Raw genomic sequence first — 22,329 nt, 5'->3', positions numbered from 1 at the left:
TTTGGGCTCAAATCAAGTTAAGTTAGATACATGTCCAAGGAACCTATATCTAAAATTTCAAGTGTTTAGACCCCAAATTGTCGGAGAAGTTTGGTAGAGTTCTCAAAGGTCAAATCGTTGAACTTTGACCCCTTAACAACCAAATTTCTGGCCGAAAACCGATCGCATAGAGTTTCCCAGATCTCAGTACCCTGTATATCAAATTTCGAGTCTGTAGACTAAAAATTAACAGAGTTATTGGGTAGGGAAATCTACACAGACAGACACGTTCACTTTTATAGATATATAGATAATAATCGATGGAACATGAACTCTAATAATAAAATGAATGAAACCGGTAAAAATTAAAATATCATATTTAAGCGTATTTTACCTGTCTACGCCGGGTGTTCGTGCTAGCTTAGATAAATACTTTTGCAGTTTTAACCAAAAAAAAAAAAAAAAAAAAAAAAAAAAAAGCTACTATAATATCAGAGCGTCTCCATTTAATATGAACATCTACAGAATTACAACATCAATATAATACATATGAATCTGTCCCCTGTGGAATTTCCACAGGTCTCGCTAGTTTTCAAATTATATTGTTGAATGTTTAGGAATGATTTAATTAGAAAAAAAAACAAAAAAAACTTGCCCTAACCCTAACCCTAACCCTAACCCTTCATTTTTATGAGATGCGTAAAAGACGAGGTTTTAATAACTTTTTCTTTTGTTTTGTGAAAGAAAAAAGAGGAAGACGATGGAAGGGGGAAAGGCGAGATGTGGCGGTTTTTTTTTTTTTTTTTTTTTTTTTTTTTTTTTGAAACATAAAGGGAAGTTGTTATTTCTCACTAGATTATAAAAGCAAATTAAGTTTTTTACAAATTTTTACAAATCTGTCCTCACAGCAAACGGTGTTAACTAAAATTTGTCCCAACCCCCGGAAGATGTGTCAACGAACGCGCATCAGACTTGCCCGATTAAAACTTGAAAGAAATTGAATACGAAACGAATGAGAAGAATCCAATCTCTGCAGGAAACAATGGAATAATTCAGATGCCGCATCTTTCATTATCACAACTTTGCCCCCCCCCCCTCATTCCCTTCTTTTTTATCTTTCAGAAAACAAAATACTACTACAGGGTAGAATCATAAAACTGTCTCCCCAAAGTGTACAACACTACAACTAAAAAAGATGAGGGTAATAGTCCGCAATTAAATAAATGAATAACATTTATTTAATTGCGAACTATTATCCTCATCTTTTTTAGTTGTTATTTCGCGGCGTTTCGGCCAACTATTTCTCTGGCCTTCATCAGGTCGTAACACACCTTCTGAAGCCAAGCCTAGGTTTCTTTAAACTTGTGGACCGGCGCCAAGTGCTGCTGCGACACCCAGGGTCTGCCAGCGGCCACCTGATTGCACCAAGAAATCACCACGCTCTTCAGCACATCCAGGTACACTTTGGTGTTGACTTTCAAACCGACTTCGAAGGTGTGAGGTGGCATGATGTGACCATCACTTAAAATCACATTAAAGACCATAACTGTGTGCCGTCAGGTGCATTGAGCTGTGCCCTCAAACGTTGAACCGTCCGAGTTTGGATTTCGAGGATGTTGGCAATGGTCCTGCTGTCATAACTTTGATCGGTAACAGCATGAGTTGTAAAGCGGCGCATCTCCGATCTCGCTCGTTAAACATTGTTACTTTCAGACATGATAGAGGCTCCTAGCGCTGTTGGGATTTGTACAGAACTGGCCAACTAGTAGATGGTGCGCAACAAAATAAAGAAAACCGGTTTTCATCAAACGGAAATGGAATCATGCCTTTTCTAGGGCAACAATTTTATAGTTTCACCCTGTAATAAAATAAAACGAGTGTGATGTAAATGCATGTTTACTTATATATATATATATATATATATATATATATATATATATATATATAATGATTCTTTTAATCACATCAGTTAATATACGAAGGTATAATTTTATGCATAAATTTTCAGTATTTACTTCAACAGTTCTCAATACATAGGTAGAGCTAGGTAGTAAGTTATGACAATATATATGACAAGAATGAGGCGCGGAATATTCTGTGTAGCTTTATTGCCATATGTTTTCATAACTTACTATATATATATATATATATATATATATATATATATATATATATACCATTGCTCCCAGGTCCACTCTGATCCGGAGTGGTAGTAACTGTTAAGGTCCCAACCATGGGTTAAATAGAAACCGATTTAAAAACAACCAATATATTCTATTAAAAATATTTTCTACAAAATCTTTGGATTCAGCATTAAATAACGCGAAAAGGGGTTGATATGCCGTGAAACAAAAACAACCAACCAACCAACTGAGATATATATATATATATATATATATATATATATATATATATATATATATATATATATATATATATATATATATATATATAGCGTGTCCAGGGGTGATGAAAAAAATCCAATAAAGTGCTCGGCTCGATCGTAGATGTGAGAGCTGAAGATACAATATTTATTATGACACTATATATACATATTTCAATTTTCAATATTTTCGGTGTATCGAAACCAATGGTACGACCTTGAAATATGTATATATAGTGTCATAATAAATATTGTATATATATATATATATATATATATATATATATTAGTTTTTTTTTTGTTTTTGTTTTTTTGTTTTTTTGTTTTTTTTTTGCGGCATATTAACACTTTTCAGGTTATTTAATGCCGAATCCATATATATATATATATATATAGTTGTTTTTGTTTTGTTTCTGTTTTGTTTTTGTTTTTTTGTTTTTTTGCGGCATATTAACACTTTTCAGGTTATATATATATATATATGCAGCATTGTTTCTCGTAAACGTATATAATTAGTATACATAATTAAATAAAATAGATGATTTGTTTTTTCATTGTTTTTTATCTTTACATACGTTATTAAAGAATTATATGAATTGTTTAAAATAAATGAAAACAAGGGAGGCAATTCTTTTTTTTTTCTTTTTAGTTTTAGCCTAAAATAATCAAAACCGATTGATAAAATGCTGTAAGCAACAACGTCATCAAATCTTGACGTGTACCAAGTAATAAAAAAAAAACAATTTGAAAAGGTTTATTCATTTATGATTATTCGTCTCCCCATTCCCACTGAACATGTGTTAACTAAAAATTCATCAGACGGGTCCAATTGGAATTTAAATGAAATATAATCCGAAATAAGAATCCGATCTCTGCTAGGAACAATGGTAGGAGAGACTAGGAATTAATTCCGACGGCGTCGCATCTTTCTTTTTTGTTTCAAAAACCGAGACAGTCACACCTTGCCTTCCCTCCCTTCCCACATCTTCCCTTCCTTCCTCTTCTTTCTTTTCAAAAAACAAAAGAAAAAAAATCATTAAACCCTCATCATTTACTCATCTCAAAAAAAAAAAAAAAAAAATTCTGTAAATTTTTATCAAATTTTCTTTTGACCTGTTGTTAAAAATTCAAATTTTATGAAACACTAATTCAGAAATATTTCAATTCATGCCGAAACATTCGACAACAATTGATTTATTTAAAAATTAAAAAATATGAGAAAAATGTCTATAATCAATCATTCTACCCTTTCTCGAAAAAAAAAAAAATTAAATAAAATAATGTAATAATTTTCAGTGGATTATCACAGATCCAATTTATCTCCCCTAAATTATACTAAGAAACGAGAACACAGTCTTCTATCCTTTCTTCTGACTATACCAAAATAATAAACTACTGTATACGGATGACACCACACACACACACACATACGTGTATATATATATATATATATATATATATATATATATATATATATATACATATACACTACATTATGTCAGGTCATGTGATATGCTACTGGTAACATGTAACCCAGTACTACCCGCCACATGGTCGGATCACCGGTGACTAAACTGGTTCTCATCAGATTTGTTTGGTGAGGAGGGCGGCTAATCTCCCTGAAGGATTAAAAACAAGACCTTCCAAAGGGCGAATGAACCCATTTTCGGGGTTAATGGCCAACTAGCACCATGTGTGTTTGTCTGTATGTGTGTGTTGGGGTAGAAAAAGCTCCCGTAAGCCGTGGTGAAGGCAACCTTTCTAAGAGAAGCAAATCTCTGATATAAAAAAAACATAAAGCGGGAGACCAGTACCCGTATTAAGCTGGTCTGCAGTTTAATTTGTTGCTTGCTATCTTGCTCTTGCGTGTTGCTGGATCTCAACATTTTGAACCGAGTAGAGAGAGACTTAGCTGTCGTGCAAAGCTAAGACTCTGTAACATCTGTGTATAGATACTCCCTCAGGGATTTGTCTATAAAAATGGTCCTGTGGCGATGGAAGTCATTTTTGGGTTCAAGGACCTTAAGTGTCTGAGGGAGTGGCACTCGTCTGACAAGACGTGGCATTCATCATATATAATCATGAGTCGCATCTTCCGCTTGGTGCGGATTGCGAACCTACATAACTTATTTTTCTCCATTCCTTCTGATCCAGGGCAAGTTGGTTGATGAACGCCCAACTGTTAAGAGATGTCCAACTGGCTACATTATGTAGCCAGACTTTGTGGAAGTATCCTCTAGATTATGTAACCAGACTTTGTGGGCACCCTGTGTGTATGTATATATATATATATATGTAGAAAACAGCTTTTTCTTCTCCCTTAGGCCGAAAAATCACTCATTAAAAAATGAGGACTGAGGGACAAATAAGAAGAAGCGAGAGTAACAGGAGCTGCCGATAACGAACGCATCCACAATGCGGTTTCTACTCTCCATAAAAAAAAACAAACTATTAAGTATTATACTTAATAAAAGTCCAACGGACGTGTTTAAGGGAAAGTATGGTGATAGATTCCCCTCACACTAACTAAAAATGAGTACAATTCGTAATCTATTTTTGCAATCAACTCGATAGATAAATAAACATATATGTACGAGGAAAAAAAAAAGCTAGCATTTAATAAAACAGAAATACACAAATTAAATACTGAAATAAAATGGAGTTGTTAATATTTTAAATCTAAAATAAAAAGCATGATTGAAATCACTTATCTCAACAAAAACAATTCCGTCTCCAAATTGCAAACTGTATTGAAAGAAATTGAGTTAGTAGCGTTCAAAACATTTTTTTTGGAAATTAACCGTTAAAAGAAAATCGTGATTTTATTCTGAACTTAAGCTAGTAACGTTTTAAGAAGCTTACGATATAAAAGAAAAGGCGGATGGGGGGGGGTTCTTCCGAAAGTAAGTTGGTGCCGTTATAAGTAATTTCGAGATAAGATGGAAGCCGGTATTGGACTAGAAAAAATTATGTACCTAGACTTTGTGGGCTCCCTGTATATATATATATATATATATATATATATATATATATATATATACAGGGAGCCCACAAAGTCTAGCTACATAATTTACAGGGTGCTTTCACAAAGTCTGGCTACATAATGTAGTCAGACTTTGTGGACACCCTATATAAGCGCTTCTGCAGGATTCGGGCAGCCGCCGTTGTTAGAATGTAATAATTCCAATTTCTTCTTCACGGCAAATAGGTAACAAACAAGAATTTTTCCGAATAGAAAAATGTTTGAAAACGAAAACGTTTATCGTATAAAATTGTATCAAAATATAATTTGTAAAAACATTTACTGAAATGTTTGCGTAAGAAAATATCATTTTAATAAAACAATTTTGTAATGAAAGCAACATTAGATTTTTATAAAATAAATAGTTTTTTTTTTGGGGGGGGGGGTCTCGAGCAAATTAATAATTTGAATGAAACCTCTTTCCGAATTAAAGCAACATTGGATTTTTTTTTTTTTTTTTTTTTCCAAAACTTTTTTTGACCTCGAAACTGAAACTTTTCCCAAAAAGCGCTACCTGGCGACAGTTAGCGAAACGCACCAAAAAACATGGCGGCCATCTGCATAATGTTGAAAACCGATATATATATATATATATACACACATACAGTCGGCAAAAAGAAAGTCCGCACTTGTAATTTTTTTCAAAAACTGCAAATTTAAGCTAAATTTAATGTAACTGTTTAAACAAACTATGTCTCATTTTATTGGCTTTTTATTCTTCTATAATTTCACCTGTTCATATTTGACTTTTAATTGAAATATTGTCGTGTTCACATCAATTGAAAAGGAATAACTTCAAATTGAGTAGGTAAAAAAAGTCTGCAGCAACAAATTCGTTTAAAACCAGCTTATATTATCGCCTCTAAATCAGTTTAAAATATCCACCAACAGGCAACAAAGCATCTCTAATCGTAATTGTTGTTTTTTTTATTATCATTTTGAACTTGAAATGGTATAGTAATAATAACTTTTAAAAAAAAACTATGAGAATCTCACAAAATATGGAAAATAACACGAAAAATAGACGTGGAAATTGCGTATGGTTTAATCCGCCTCATAGTGCACACATACAAAATAATTTACAGGAAAGATTTCATCAAAATATTGATAAAAACTATCCAAAATAAACCAACTTGGGATTATTATGATATAAAAATTATAAACTGTAATACCGTTATCTTTCTCTACAACTACTAATTTAGTGGAAAAATAGATAAGGAGATTAAAGAAGGTGGTTTCTTTAATAAAAAATTGAAGAGGAATCACTTTGCAACTGTAGAAATATTGATGAATGTCGGTTGGAAGTTATATATATATATATAAACTACTTAATTTACTCGCATAAAATTAATATACGAAAGTATAGATTTATGCGTAAACTTTAAGTATTTACTTCAAAAGTGCTCAATACGTAGGTAGAGCTAGTTAGTAATTTATAAAATATATATGGCGATTAAGCTACGCCGAATATTCAGTGTAGCTTAATCGCCATATATATTTTATAAATTACTATATATATATATATATATATATATATATATATATATATATATAAAACTTGTTTCTTATCATTGAGCAATATAAGTTGAAATAAGTCGGTCAACTTAGCTCATATGCACAGATCGTCAAATAATGATTAGATCACTCTGACTGACATTAAAAGCATTTAAAAAGAATAAATGTTTAAATCTCAACTGTATTTCTCACGGTTGATGCTAGCCAAATGGATTGGGTCCTTGCGAATGAAGTCAGACATGACTTCTGTTGCCGGGTTCGAATCTCTCGACTGGTTTTAATCGTGACATCCTGCACTGATGATTCTAAAAAGGATGAAACTCTAGTGCGGCAGAGGTATTTAATAATTATCATAGTAAATAATTTTATATGTATACAGTGTACCCCGGATATAAAGTACCTATAAGACCTTACAACATTCTTATGTCCGGGTTTCTTATATCGGGGTACACTATACATTAACACAGGCTCTAATTTGGAACTAGAGAAAATCTTTTCTATCCCGTTTTCGTCTGTTTTGGTCTCTTATATCTGGGTCACACTGTATATATAATTCAGTGTCTGTGTTTTTGTGGTAAGTTTGTGTCTTTCCTATAGAAAAAGAGGTTAGAGATGTTGATAATTGAAAAATGTTTACTGTGAGACAATTGTATTCTGTGACGCTAATTCTGGCGTTGCGAAATTACAGTTTTTAACATTATTTCTTGGAATAATTGGAGACCGTTCTTTTAGTGTCTGACTTCGCACGCGCTTTTCTTTGATATCATTTGAAATACTCTTCTTTTTTTCAAAAAAAAAAAAGAAAAAATAGTCACCTTGCCTTTCCGCTTCCATATTTCCCCTTTTCCTCTGCTTTTTCTTAAAAAAAACAAAAAAAAACAACAGAGGCAAAACCTTATCATTCACTTGTCTTCAATTCATGTAACACGAAAACATAAATAAGTTTTATTTTTTCTCTTAAACAGAATCTTCACCGAGTATACCTATAAATTGAATTTATTTTGCCCTTAACTAATCAGAAGAAATAGCAACAATCAATCCATCAATAGGAAATAAAGTGTGAGTTGACATGATTAAAATCCGAACATTGGAATTCAAAATGGCGTAATTGAAACATTAAAGATATTTGCATCATATCCAATCACACTTTATTTCTTTTTGATGGATTGATTGTTGCTATTTCTTCTGATGAGTTAAGGGCATAATAAATTCACTGATTGATATAATAATTAAATGATTGATTTTGCGCTACGAAACAGATACTGTCAAGATTAGTAAATGTCAAGTGAATTAAAGGAATAAAATATAAGATGGTCAACATCAAGAATTTTGAAATATAGTTTTTTGTTATTTATTCACTAAATTGCTCTGTAATTACATTGAGCTTCTTAAATAAGGATTTTTTTAATATATTATAAGAATATATATTTCTACAGAAATATAATATATATATATATAGAGAGAGAAAGAGAGATAGAGACAGAGGTTGCGAGAGAGAAAAGGAGAAAGACATATATATATATATAGAGAGAGAGAGAGAGAAAGAGAGATAGAGACAGAGGTTGCGAGAGAGAAAAGGAGAAAGACATATATATATATATATATAGGGAGAGAAAGAGAGATAGAGACAGAGGTTGCGAGAGAGAAAAGGAGAAAGACATATATATATATATATAGAGAGAGAGATAGAGACAGAGGTTGCGAGAGAGAAAAGGAGAAAGACATATATATATATATAGAGAGAGAGATAGAGACAGAGGTTGCGAGAGAGAAAAGGAGAAAGACATATATATATAGAGAGAGATGGAGATAGAGAGAGGGAGGAATGGAGATAGATAGATCGATAGATAGATAAGGATGGAGATAGATAGAGGAAGGGAGAGAAAGGGGAGATAGATAGATAGATAGATAGATAGATAGATAGGTAAATATTCGATATGATGCAAATGCCTTTAATATGTTTTCGTTACGCCATTTTGAATTCCAATATCCGGATTTTAATCATGTCAAATCACACTTTATTTCCTTTTGACGGATTGATTGTTGCTATTTCTTCTGAGGAGTTAAGGGTAAAATAGATTCACTAATCAATATAATAATTAAATGGTTGATTTCGTGCTACGAAACAGATGCAGTCAAGAATGCGAAATGTCAACTGAATTAAAGGAATAAATTATAAGATGGTCAACATCATGAACTTTGGAATATAGACTATTGTCATTCATTCACTATATATATATCGATCTTCTATACTCCTATCAATTCGGTTTTCATTTGTATGTATTACTATTCATATTAAAACCCGTCTTTTCTTTTTATTTAAAAAGAAAATACAATTTTCTTATACAGGGTGGGCAAAAATAAGGGTCCTATCTTTAAATTTGAATAACTTAAAAAGTAGGACCCTTATTTTGGCCCACCTTATATATGGGTTGTAGAACTGCATTCATAAGCAAACAATCTAGCTAATTTGCATATTCTTTTAAACATTCATTTTAATTAATTCCCTACGAGTTTTTTTTTTTTCATTTTTCTGATGTGATGGTCATCTTTAGTTAACTATTATGTATAACTAGCATGGGTGCCCGGCGTTACCCGGGTGTTTGGAGGTGTATGCTGAACCCCCCCCCCCCCCGAAAAAAAAAACCGGTCAACTTTTTTTAAACTTTGACCCCTGACCCATTAACATTTGTTTTGGGCTCAAATCAAGTTATTAAGTTAGATACAGATTTCTAATGGGATGATCATCTTGAGTTAACTATTACGTGTAATTATATTCATGCAGATATTCTACATGATTTATACTTGCATAATATTTGCATGAAAAGTTTATAGTAAACACAAAATTGTTTCCATATATATTTATGTATACGTATATATTTTTGTTTAACAAATTTTACCTACCAAACTTCTAGAGTTTTTGGTCTACAGACATGCAACCTCATATATAAGGTATTTGAATCTATGCAAAACTTTATATTTGGGTTTTAGCCTGGAAAAACCGGTGCAGAAGTGTGAAAATCAAACAAATGAAATTTACCAAGTGAAGGTCGAACGCCGGCATTACGAATACATAATGGAATAGCTATTGGTTCATGTTTCCATTTTTAGCCTTGCAGTAAACATGTTTTCATAGCCCAGCCATTGACGGCAGAGGCAAACTAAATCGTGAGCTGAACGTTTTGGTTTCGATTCTCGGTGGTGGCGCATGAGTCTTTTTTTTTTTTTTTTTTTTTTAAATACTTTCATTACTATATATCGCATTCAATCTATTTATAAAAGTGAAAATGTCTGTCTTTTGTCTATGGTACTTAAGAAAGACTATTATACAGAAAGGCATTACTTTACATATTCACACTTTTTAATATATACATATGCACATAACCTTATGAACAGTATATAGGGCCCGAGCAAAGCCGGGTGGAACTGCTAGTGTGTGTGTGTGTATATATATATATATATATATATATATATATATATTTAAGCCTGACGAATCCTAGCGTGGATGAAACGCGGAATATTCTATGTTGCCATATATATTTCTATAACTTGCTACCTAGCTCTACCTATGTACTGAACACTGTTGAAGTAAATACTGAAAATTTGCACATAAGATTAAATTTCTGAATATTTATGTGATTAAATGAAGTAGTCATATATATATATATATATATTATTTGCTATATTAATTATTAAATACCTACAGACACTAATCAGTGCAGGGTCTCAGGATTAACACCAGTCGATAGATTCGAACCCGGCAACAGAAGCCATCTCTGGTTTGATTAGCAAAGACTTAATCCATTCGGCTACCGTTAATCGCAAGAAATATTGCTGAAATTTGAACATTCACTTATAAATGCTTTTTAACCTCTGTCAGAGTGATCTAATCATTATTTGATGATCTGAGTATATGTATGTATATATATATATATATATATATATATATATATATATATATATATGTAATCCCTCCAGTGCAGCTCAGCTCAGGTGCATAGGCTTGTGATTGAAATGCACCCATAGCCGATACCTGTGGCGTTACCTTATGTAATTAGGAGCTATTAGTGACCTCCAGGTCGACCAATGCCTGGTGGCGACCCCTCACCCCCGATTCCCACCCCAAGCTGTCAGCTTAAGAATCTCTGGATTTCTTCATATCGCTCAAACAGAGGGTCTGAAAACAACCTTTTCGCTGTTAACGGATTTACAATAGCAATAAGATAAGAACAATTATTTGTTTTTTTTCTTTCTGACAAAATCCCATAGACATTTCTGTTTAAAACAACATCAAACCATCATCATCATTAGAATTCAGCCGTGCGAATTCCTCTGCATTCGTGTCGACTAGCAAGGTCACTCGGCATCGCTCAGTCCGCATCATGTCACATATATATAAAAAGAAGAATCGAATACCATTGTGTCAGAGGGAATGCTATTTAGGTCTAAGTTTAAAACGCATCCTCAGCAATTACTGTCTTCCATAGTTGTCGTTGTATCCCCATGTTTTGCCCAACAAAACCTCTGGTCGGCTTTGAGTAGGATTGGGGCCGTGGCACAGTGGATAATAACATTAAATTTCTATGGTTCCAGGTAGCATTGTCTGAAGATAGCGGGTTCAATCCTACTCAAAGCCGGCCAGAGCGTTAGTTGGCCAAAATGTGGTGAGACAACAACTATGGAAGGCAGTAATTTCTGAGAATTCATCAGGAGATGCAAAGTTCTTATCCCATCGTAGTAACCACTTAACGAAGGCCAGAGGAATAATTATCCGAAACGTCATGAAAACAACAACAAAAAGATGAGGATAACAGTCCGCAATAAATAAATGAATAAACAATACTCATCTCGATAATGAATTCCAATTAATTTAAAAAAAAAAAAAAAAACGTTTTTATTTTTTTACAAAGATTTAAAAAAAAAAAAAAAAAAAAACAGCAGTAGCCATTTGTATAATATATAATGTCAGACGTTTTAGTCCGTTAAAAACTGGCAAAAACGTTATAGCCCGTATACTCATTAACTAGGTGTATCAGAATTTTTGTAGGAATTTTTGACACCCCTAACACGAAACTGCGAATAAAATATAAAAAAAAAAAACAACTCATAATTTCTCTTTTAAAAGTGGGTTGTTTATTTTCTTTATGGATTATACTTCCAAAATAAACTATTAAAGTTGTTTTAAAAGCAATAAAAAAATTTTTTTTTAAACAGTAATGAATTTTACGAACTCTATATTTTTCACTTTTTAAACTTTAAAAATCTATCAACATTTTTCTATTCATTCTATGTTTACGATATTTTCAGGGTCAATGTGAAATGTTATGCTCTTTCCAATAAACCGAATATAATATTTTAGACAAACGTTTTTTTGTTTTTTTTTATTCGGGCTTCCCCCCCCCATTTTCAAGTGTCTATTAAAAAGTAAATAATTAATTTACGCACCAAAGTTTTATATATCACAAATTAAAGAGAAAAGGTCAATAAATAATATATTCAAATTTAAAACAAAAAAAAGTAGTATTTTTTTATAAATTTACCTGTAAAGTCCGAAGTTTAAAACCTTTTTTTTTTAAACTACGTTGTTTATGAAACCTTGGTCCTTGCTCCTTGAATTGAAAAAAAAATTAGAGCTTGAATTACATTTTTCGAGTAGTTATAAGCTTGGAAAGACAGGGGGTGGAATAATTCACGCCTCCCATTTTGAAATGTCTATTAAATAGTAAATAATTAATTTACTCACCAAAGTCTTATATATCACAAAGTAAAGATAAAAGATCAATAAATAATATATTCAAATTTAAAACAAAAAAAAGTTGTTTTTTAGAAATTTACCTGTAAAGTCCGAAGTTTAAAACCATTTTTTTTTTTTTTTTTTTTTTTTTTTGTAATGAAACCTTGGTCTTTGCTCCTTTAATTGAAAAAAAAATTAGGGCTTGAATTATATTTTTCAAGGCGTTATAAGCTTAGAAAGACGGGGTGGAATTATTCAATATTTTTCACGAAATTTCTGACACACCTAGCCATTTGTCGTCCCTTAATTCGTCATACATAAAATGTTATATACCACTGCTCATCAACATTTTTATTATATTGTTTTATGTTTTTCTGTTAATTTAAAAAATTAAAATACCTTTTGTTTTATCTTTTGCAGGTGAGTTATTTACTTCGACACTGCTTTCGTTTTGTCAAATCTTCGGTAACGTACAACACATTTTTCTTTTTTGTTTTTTTTGTTGTCTTTTGATCGCTTGACCGTCCAAGGCCATTTTTTGTGATAGATGCTCTCTCATTGTAGAATTATATAACGGAGAAAAATACCTTCGGCAGTTTTCATTCTATTATTAATAAATAGCACGTCTGACTCGGTGAATATTCATAAACAAAACGTCTTAATCTAGAAAGTTTAAAAAAAACAAAACCGGATAAATCGGTCTAGAAAAAAACGTATAAATCGGTCCAGAAAAACAAACGTATAAATCGGTCTATATATAATATAACCCTACCTCGTCCGAGGGCCGGGCCGCATCCATCGCTATCCTTGTTCAATGGAGCATACTTGTGATGTACTTCTGGCCGTGTTCGTCGCTCCCAGCTCACAGGACCATAGATGCAACCCAGCAGGGCTACATTCTTACTTGACTAGTGGTAGACCCCTCAAGGGTGACCAGACGCTCACTGGTCACTGGAAAATCTCTTCTGCTGTTCAGGGCACGCGAAATGTGCATGACCCTAAGTCCGTGTGGCAACACTGTCGATTTCGGCCGTCACTTTGGCTTTGTGCTGGATCCAGTCGGTCTCCTTCATCATCTGGCGTCAGGGCATACCTGAAATAAACTGCATCTTCATTTCAGGCCGGCAATCGAGAAACAAGGAAAAACTCTGGGACATTTTTATATAACGAAACAAAGAATCGTTTTACACTTGTTTAGTCGAGTTCTTTGATTCAAGCTTCATGATGCAGGTTGCATACTTAAGTTCCATTAATCAATTTCCCAGCTAAGAACAAGAGCTTTTCAACTTAGCTCTTATGGATAGTTCGACCCCCCCTGGCGGGGTGAGAGCGATGTGTACGTCTCGATGCCAGTCAGTAAAAAAGGACTCTGAACCCTATTCTAGAAAAGACAATCGTTTTTATCAAATCAGAAATTCCTCCCTCCACCTTTTTGGAGTTATTCTTCTCTTTTCCATTCTCTTATTCTTGTTCTTCTCTTGTGAACTCATTATTTTATTCTTTTCATTTTCTCTTTCTTTTCTCTCTTCTTCATCTTTCGTGACCATATCTCTCCCTAGGTTCAATTTATTTATCTGTCCAACCAACCCATCACTGGCTGGTGATCTGGCAGTTAAACACAACAGGTGGGCCCAAACGACAACACCCCACAGACACCAGAGCAGACCTCCTGAACCCAAGTCATTGTACCTGTCTCACTCAATTAGTAGTTAAAATTCATTTTTTTTTTTTTTTTTTTTACCAAATCCAACTAGAAAAACAATCTCTTGTTCCACGAATCATATTATCAGATCTTATATTTTCTTTTCTCATTGAAATATTTACTCTTTTCTGGTGGACAGGAATATCATAAACAGCTGTTTTTCCTCTCCCATCTTCTCTTCCTCTATTTGAAAAGCAAGATCATCTGGTGTCGCCAGGGATCTCGTCATATGTAAAAACAAACGTATAAATCGGTCTAGAAAGAAGAAAAAACGTATAAATCGGTCTAGAAAGAAGAAAAAACGTATAAATCGGTCTAGAAAGAAGAAAAAACGTATAAATCGGTCTAGAAAGAAGAAAAAACGTATAAATCTGTCTAGAAAGGAAAACAAACGCATAAATCGGTCTAGAAAGGAAAAACAATGTATAAATCGGTATTGAAATAAAAAAAATTGCATGAAAAGAAAAAGTCTAATTATGCAAATCGATTGTCTATTCAGTATTTCGTTTATGAATTATCCTGAATACTAGAAATCGATCATTCTTGTGTAAATTCTCCAAACAAAATTTCTGCGTAGCTTAAATACCATATATATTTTCAAAACTTACTACCTAGTTCTACTTATGTAATGAGCATCGTCGAATTAAATACTAAAAACAGATACATAAAATTATATATTTTGTAAACTGCCTCCGTTCAGTCTCAAGAGACAATGGACACCTCTGTAAGCGTAGCTACGCGTGTAATTGTGAGGCAAGAGGTTCGTAATCATCAACCACACTTCTCCTGAATTGGCACTGCTTTGGTCCAATGGCAAGGAGAGGCCAAAGACTGATAGGAAACAATATTAAGATATGGGGAGAGCACAAACAGCGCCTGGAATTCCATAATGGTCACCCATTTTAGTACTTACCAGTCTTAACGTTGCTTAACTTTGGTGATCTGACGGAAACCGGTGTGTTAACGTGGTTATGCTGTATGTATATATATCTTCTCTATATAAATAAAATGAACTCATTTTTTCCCGTCTGATTTTGGCATTAATAGGATTAAAAATCAAGATATTTCATGCAAATATAATATGCACAAACGGCAGAACAATATCTGAGGTGTGTTATAGGCTTATTATTTCTCAAATTCCTCGATAATCTTAGATTTCTATACTTTTTCTGCTGAGAAATCACGGCCAAAATCGGTTAAGTTCAATGGAAGTGGTAAAATATTTTCTCTCTAATAAATTCCTCCTCACCCTGCCACCACTTAACACCGTTTGGGGATCGTTCACAAGGAACAGTTGAGAAGAGAACACCGGTTTGGCTTCGTAGTTCTTTCATGTGAAGTTATTTAAAATCACTAAACTAAGCTGCAGTGCTCTGTGGCGTAGTGGTTAGCGTGCTGGACAATTCACATTATATTTTCACGTTCGCGCCGACCTACCGTAGTCGTTTTTTTTTTTTTTTCCTAAACAACTGGAATGGACTTTTCTTGGTGGCCGAACTGTTAACGTTGCAGATGTTTTTGTTTTTTTTTTCACTTTATTTTCCTACTTTTACTCATGACTCCGGGTTTGATCCTTCCTACTTACCTACCATAACATTTTTTAAAACTTTCCCCCCCCGTCCCGGAAACAAACACTCGGGCAAAATTACAATAAGTTTACCAAGGTAATCAAAATGATAAACTTAAAATATATTATAAATATTAAAGAGTTAATATTTACAAGTAAAATAAACTCAGCCAGATGTAAAAGCTCAATAAAACCGAAAAGGAAATAGAACTTATAATTTTTTTTTTTTTTTTTTTTTTTTTTGATTCATCCAGCCTTGACAGACGTGTTTTTAAATATTCTCTCCAGTACTTTTCTTTTAATGATTTGGAATTCATTCTATTTGCGCCTTTTTCCAAGGAACTCTGCCTTTTGGATTATTTTGAACCATTTGGAATTTACCCATTGGATTGAAATTTTAAATTCGACCGTTTTGGATTTTACCATTTTTGGATTTTTACCCTTCACCGGACTATCCATTCATGTGAAATCTTTTTATTATTTTTCTTTTGCCTCCTGTTCCCCTTACCTCACCCTTTTTTTAACCAAGTAAGATCTGTGACTTACTTGTAGTTTCATTAAATACTTTTATATGCAAAATCCGATCCTGCATTTTGCTAATTCCTACCCTCTGATGAGAAGGAGAGTATTTCTTCGAAACTCCACGGATTAAGGACTATCCACTTATCTTGTGCTTCTTTTTTAAAATTAAATATGTTTTAACTCTTTTTCAAGATGTCTTTTAACATGTTTTATTAATCATCTGTTCATATTATAAGCTCTATTTCCTTTTCGGTTTTATTGAGCTTTTACATCTGGCTGAGTTTATTTTACTTGTAAATATTAACTCTTTAATATTTATAATATATTTTAAGTTTACAATTTTGATTACCTTTGTAAACTTATTGTAATTTATATAATGTGTGTGTGTGTGTGTGTGTGTTAGATTAGTGGGCAAGTGTTTATTGAAATGAACATTTGTTTAGGTCATTTACAAGCACTGATACCATGGGTAAAACTGCCTACTATCAACGCGATGGTTGTACCTATTTACTATGCCTCCCCACGGGACAGAGTTAGACACCAGGGTCGTTTTTTAACGTGGAGAAAAGGTACAAAAATAAAAATTGTCTCAGTCGAGAAGGATTTCTCCTCCACCGAAAGAGAACAAGAAAATGAAGTGCAGCATCTGAAGAACAGATGGTATTTATTTGCTCCTCCACCGAGCAAATTAGGCACAAGGCCGATTTTTAATGTGAGGAGTGAAAGGAGGGGGAAGGGAAAAAGGGGACCAGCTCCCGATAGGTGGGAAATGGGAGCTGGTTAAAGGTCAGGCATGTGGGGTTGCCCCCACATCTGGTCCTTGCTAGTCATAGCTAGTCCTAGCTAGTCATAGCTTGCAGTATCTGCCGGAACAGATGGTATTTATTTGCTCCCCCACCGAGCAAATTAGGCACAAGGCCGATTTTTAATGTGAGGAGTGAAGGGAGGGGGAAGGGAAAAAGGGGACCAGCTCCCGAGAGGTGGGAAATGGGAGCTGGTTAAAGGTCAGGCATGTGGGGTTTCCCCCACATCTGGTCTTTGCTAGTCATAGCTAGTCATAGCTTGCAGCATCTGCCGGAACAGATGGTATTTATTTGCTCCCCCACCGAGCAAATTAGGCACAAGGCCGATTTTTAATGTGAGGAGTGAAGGGAGGGGGAAGGGAAAAAGGGGACCAGCTCCCGAGAGGTGGGAAATGGGAGCTGGTTAAAGGTCCGGTATGTGGGGTTTTCCCCACATCTGGTCTTTGCTTGCAGTATCTGCCTGAACAGATGGTATTTATTTGCTCCCCCACTGAGCAAATTAGGCACAAGGCCGTTTTTAATGTGAGGTAAAAACCAGCTCCCCTAAAAGTAGGCAAAAAGGGGGCACTCTGGTTACCAAAAATAATAATTGTCCCAGTATAGAGGGTTTCCCCTCCATTGACTGGTACAAATTATCTTAAGTGCAGCATCTGCCGGAACAGATGGTATTTATTTGCTCCCCCACCGAGCAAATTAGGCACAAGGCCAATTTTTAATGTGAGGAGTGAAGGGAGGGGGAATGGAAAAAGGGGACCAGCTCCCGAGAGGTGGGAAATGGGAGCTGGTTAAAGGTCAGGCATGTGGGGTTGCCCCCACATCTGATCTTTGCTAGTCATAGCTAGTCATAGCTTGCAGTATCTGCCGGAACAGATACTACACTTTGATCTTGACCAAAAGGCCAAGAACGCGATGGTTGTAGGTTCAATCCTTGGCTTGTGAAATGTGCTAGTCTAGCCGCACCGATAAGTTGTAATACAAAGAAAAGTACTGCATGTGGATAACCTATATATTACGGCAAAATCACGTTGACACACCGGTCCTCGTCAGATCACCGAAGTTAAGCAACATTGAGCCTGGTTAGTACCAGTTGAGTGACCATTTGGAAATTCTAGACGCTGTATCTGCTCTCCGCTTATCTCGGCATTTGTTTCCAGTCGTCTTGTACATTTCACTTGCCACTGGTATTCAATAATGTCGACTCAGGAGACGTGTAGTTGAAGATTATACACCTCCTGCCACAAAAAATTCACGCGCAGACACTCCTTTGTGAGTATCTATATTCTGTCAAAGACTGAAGGAGCCCCTTATATATCTGAGAAAAAGAGTCTAACACTCGAGAAGTGCCCATATTTTAGTGATGGTTTCGAAATTATAAATATTGCGTTTATTGCGTGTGTGTGTGTTTTTTTTTTTTTTACATAGTGATCACCACTTATCAAGGCCCGGAAGCCACTCAGGGATAAGGGTTATTGCAAGTACATTACGTTAGTGTGGAGATTTGATGAAGTGTTTACTTAAGGGGGCGGTTCATTAGGAATTTGTTAACATTGGACTTGAACACATCCAAGTTGTAGTCCGGAGGAAAGCAGGCAGACGGAACAGAGTTCCACATGCGTGCAGTTCTAAGAAAGAAGCTTTGTTCATGAAATTTGCGTTTTGATTTAGGCACAGATATAGAGTGGGGGAAATTTTTCACAGTGGATTCAGCTAGACGGGTGTTTTTCGTGAAAGATTGGCGAGGGGGGACCAGGGATTGGAGTTCAGACGAGCACCTGCCATGGAAATAACGATAAAACAAGGATAGGCTCGCAACGTCTCTTCTGTGGGAGAGAGGTTGCAGGGTAGAGAAAAGGGCATCCCCCACTAAACCACGAAGTCTATTTTGTACTCTGTCAAGGCATGATAGGCTGTGTTTTGGCAGCTCCTGCCCAGATATGGCAACAGTATTCCATCCTTGTGTGTTTTATTCAAGCGCTGCATATGCATATAGATAAGGAATGTCTTCCTTTCCGGGCAACATCGGGTTGCTTTGAGATATAGATATATATATATCTATATATCTATAAAAGTGAACCTGTCTGTCTGTCTGTCTGTGTATATTTCCCTACGCAATAACTCTGTCAATTTTTAGTCTATAGACTCGAAATTTGAAATACCGGGTACTGAGATTTGGGAAAATCGATGTGACGGATGTCAGCCAGAAATTTGGCTGTTAAGGGGTCAAATTTCAACGATTTGACCTTTAAGAACTCTACCAAACTCCTCCGACAATTTTGGGTCTAGAAGACACTTGAAATTTTAGATATAGGTTCCTTGAACGTGGATCTAATTTAATAAAGTGATTTGAGCCCGAAACTATAAATTTTAAGGGGTCATAATAGGGGTCAAATTAAAAAAAAATTTACTCTTTTTTTTTTTTTTTTTTTTTTTGCTCAGCATACACCTCCAAACACCCGGGCAACGCCGGGCTGAAACGCTAGTATATATATATATATATATATATATATATATATATATATATATATATATATATATAATGTACACAGCACTTCATTTTATTTTCATTGTATTACACGGTTTCGATGAGGTGGGGGCTTCTTCTGCAGCCGATAATAAAAAACCTAACGCGGACGACAATGAGACAAGAAAGTAAAAACAAACCAAAAAAAAATGGTCAATGGATAATACGTTCGTAAAGAGGGAATTCTTCCATTTGCCACGGAACAATTGAGGCAGTGCGTGTTTTTGCGGAGAGAAGTTTGGGAAGCAAAAGCTTATCGAACATCTGCTATGAGCGTATAAATCTATCGATAATCGAAGTTCGGGAGGAGGGGGATGTTGGGTTATTAAAGGACGAGTGGATGAGCGTAGAGTATTTAATGGCAGAGGGATATTGGTATTAAGAGATTTACCAGGGGCAAAATGAGGGGGGGGGGGGCGAGACGGAGAAAGTGTGAAGAGAGAGAGAGAGAAGGGAGATGGTGAGAGGCAGATGTAAGACGTTAGAAAGAGAGAAGGAGAGGTGAAAAGGAAAGAGATAAGAGAGTAGAGACGGGATTGTAAAAGAGAAAAAGGGGAGGAAAAAAAAAGGAAAGAAAAAAGAGGGAAGAGAGGAGGGAGAAGCGGGTGAATAGAAAGGAGAGGGAATGGCGAAACGACATTGATACGAAGAGATTTACCGGGGAAAAGGGAGGTCGTAGATAAGAGAGAGGGAGAGAGAAAATTGAAGAGAGAAGGGAGATGGCGTGAGGCAGATGTAAGACGTTGGAAAGAGTGGGAGGAGTGAAAAGGGAAGAGACAGCGTTAAAAAAGAAGAAATAAGAGTGAGAGAAAAAGAGTAAAGAAGGAAAAAGAAGAGAAGGAAGTGGGAGGAAGAGAGAATGCAGAAAAAGAAGTAGGAGAGCGAATGGCAAGGAGACATTGATATTAAGATATTGACCATGGAAAAAGGAGGGCGTAGATAGAGAATGGAGGAAGAGAGAGAGGGAGACAGACAGAACTGAATAGGGAAGGGAGATGTGAGAAAGAGAGGGAAAGCGATAAGAAGGAAGAGACAGCAGGAAAAAAGATGTGATAGGGGAAAGAGAAGGGAATATAAGAGAGATGTTGGTTGGTTGGTTGGTTATTTTGTTTTACGGCACATCAACCCTTTTCAGGTTATTTAATGCCGAATCCAAAGATTTTGAAGAAAAATTTTTTTAATATAGAATATTTGTTTTTTAAGTCGTATTCTATTTAACCCATAGTTTGGACCCCAACAGGTACTTCCACTGCGGGTCAGAGTGGACCTGGGAGCAATGGCAATTAAAAGGTGGCTCCACACTCCCTAAGGCCTGCAAGCTGGGGCCTCACCATCGGATATAGTTTAAGGTCATATCCAGGACCATGGGAGAAAGGAGAAAGAAAAGGAAGAAAGGAAAGAGATGGGAGGGGGGAGAGAAGGGGGAGAGAAAAGAGGCGTGATGGGAAAGATGAGAGAGAGAGGGGGGAAAAAGGAAGAGAAGAATGGGGAGGGAGAAGGGAAAAAGAAATGAGGTGAGGAGGAGAAGACAAGGAAAGAGAAAAAAAAAGGGAGGAAGAGAAAGGAGTGAAAGAAGGAGTGGGGAAGAGAGGGGAGAAGACGGACCAAGGAGTAGGAGAAAGAATAGCGGAGGGGATGTTGATAATAAGAGATTTACCAGCGAAAAATGAGGAGGGGTAGATAGAAGACAGGAACAAGTATAAATAGAGAGAGAGAGAGAGAGACGGGGGAGAGAAACAAATGTAAAAGGTGAGGGGGAGAGGGGGGAGATAAAGAGAATGGAGAAGAGAAGGGGGAAGAGAAGTAAAGAAAAAAAAGGAACAAAACAGAAGGGGGCAGGTGAAGAGAAGGGAGAAGGCAGAGAAAGAGGTGAGAGAGAGTAGGAGATGGGGAGTTTTCATTGGTTGCATGCTATATCAACCATGTACGGGTTATTTTGTAGGTTTCAAATGGAATTAACGTGGAATAATCTATACGCTTATAATTTTTATTCATATTAAAAAAAAACTTTTTTCTATTTATTTAAAAAGAAATTACAACTGTATTATATATGAGTCGTGGAATTGCATTCACAAGCAAACAATCTAGCTAATTTGCATATTCTTTTCAGCATTCATTTTAATTAATTCCCTATTAGTTTTTTCCGGTTTTCTCATGGGATGATCATCTTTAGTTAACTATTACGTGTAATTATATTCATGCAGATATTCTACATGATTTATACTTGCGTAATATTTGCGTAAAAAGGTTATAGTAAACACACACCTCTTTCTATATATATTTATGTATGCGTATATATTTTTATTTAAAAAATTTTGCCTACCAAACTCTTCTGTCAGTTTTTAGTCTACAGACATGAAACTTAATATATAGGTTTTTCGAACCCATGCGAAACCTTATATTTGGGTTTTAGCCGGTGAAAGTCGGTGCAAAAGTGTGAAAATTAAAAGGAGTGGAATTTGCCAGGTGATGGTCGAACGACGGCATTACGAATATGCATGTGTAACGTAATAGCTATTAGTTCATGTTTTAATTTTTAGTTTTGCAGCAAATGTGTCTTCATAGCTCAGGCATTAACGTT

General features: G+C 35.0%; 1 protein-coding gene and 1 pseudogene across 13 annotated transcripts in view; one reads left to right on the top strand and one right to left on the bottom strand.

The window, feature by feature from the left end:
• Positions 1 to 22,329, top strand: part of LOC145265357 (plexin-A4-like) — a 1,096,693-nt gene that overhangs the window by 662,986 nt on the left and 411,378 nt on the right. The gene's annotated exons all lie outside the window — the stretch shown is intronic.
• On the bottom strand, positions 17,974 to 18,138 carry LOC145265834 (U2 spliceosomal RNA; annotated as a pseudogene).

This window comes from Euprymna scolopes, chromosome 40 (assembly GCF_053919585.1).
Source record: "Euprymna scolopes isolate OS-2025 chromosome 40, ASM5391958v1, whole genome shotgun sequence".
NCBI classification, from domain to species: Eukaryota; Metazoa; Mollusca; class Cephalopoda; order Sepiida; family Sepiolidae; genus Euprymna; species Euprymna scolopes.
This window is presented reverse-complemented; position numbering and strand designations above follow the sequence as displayed.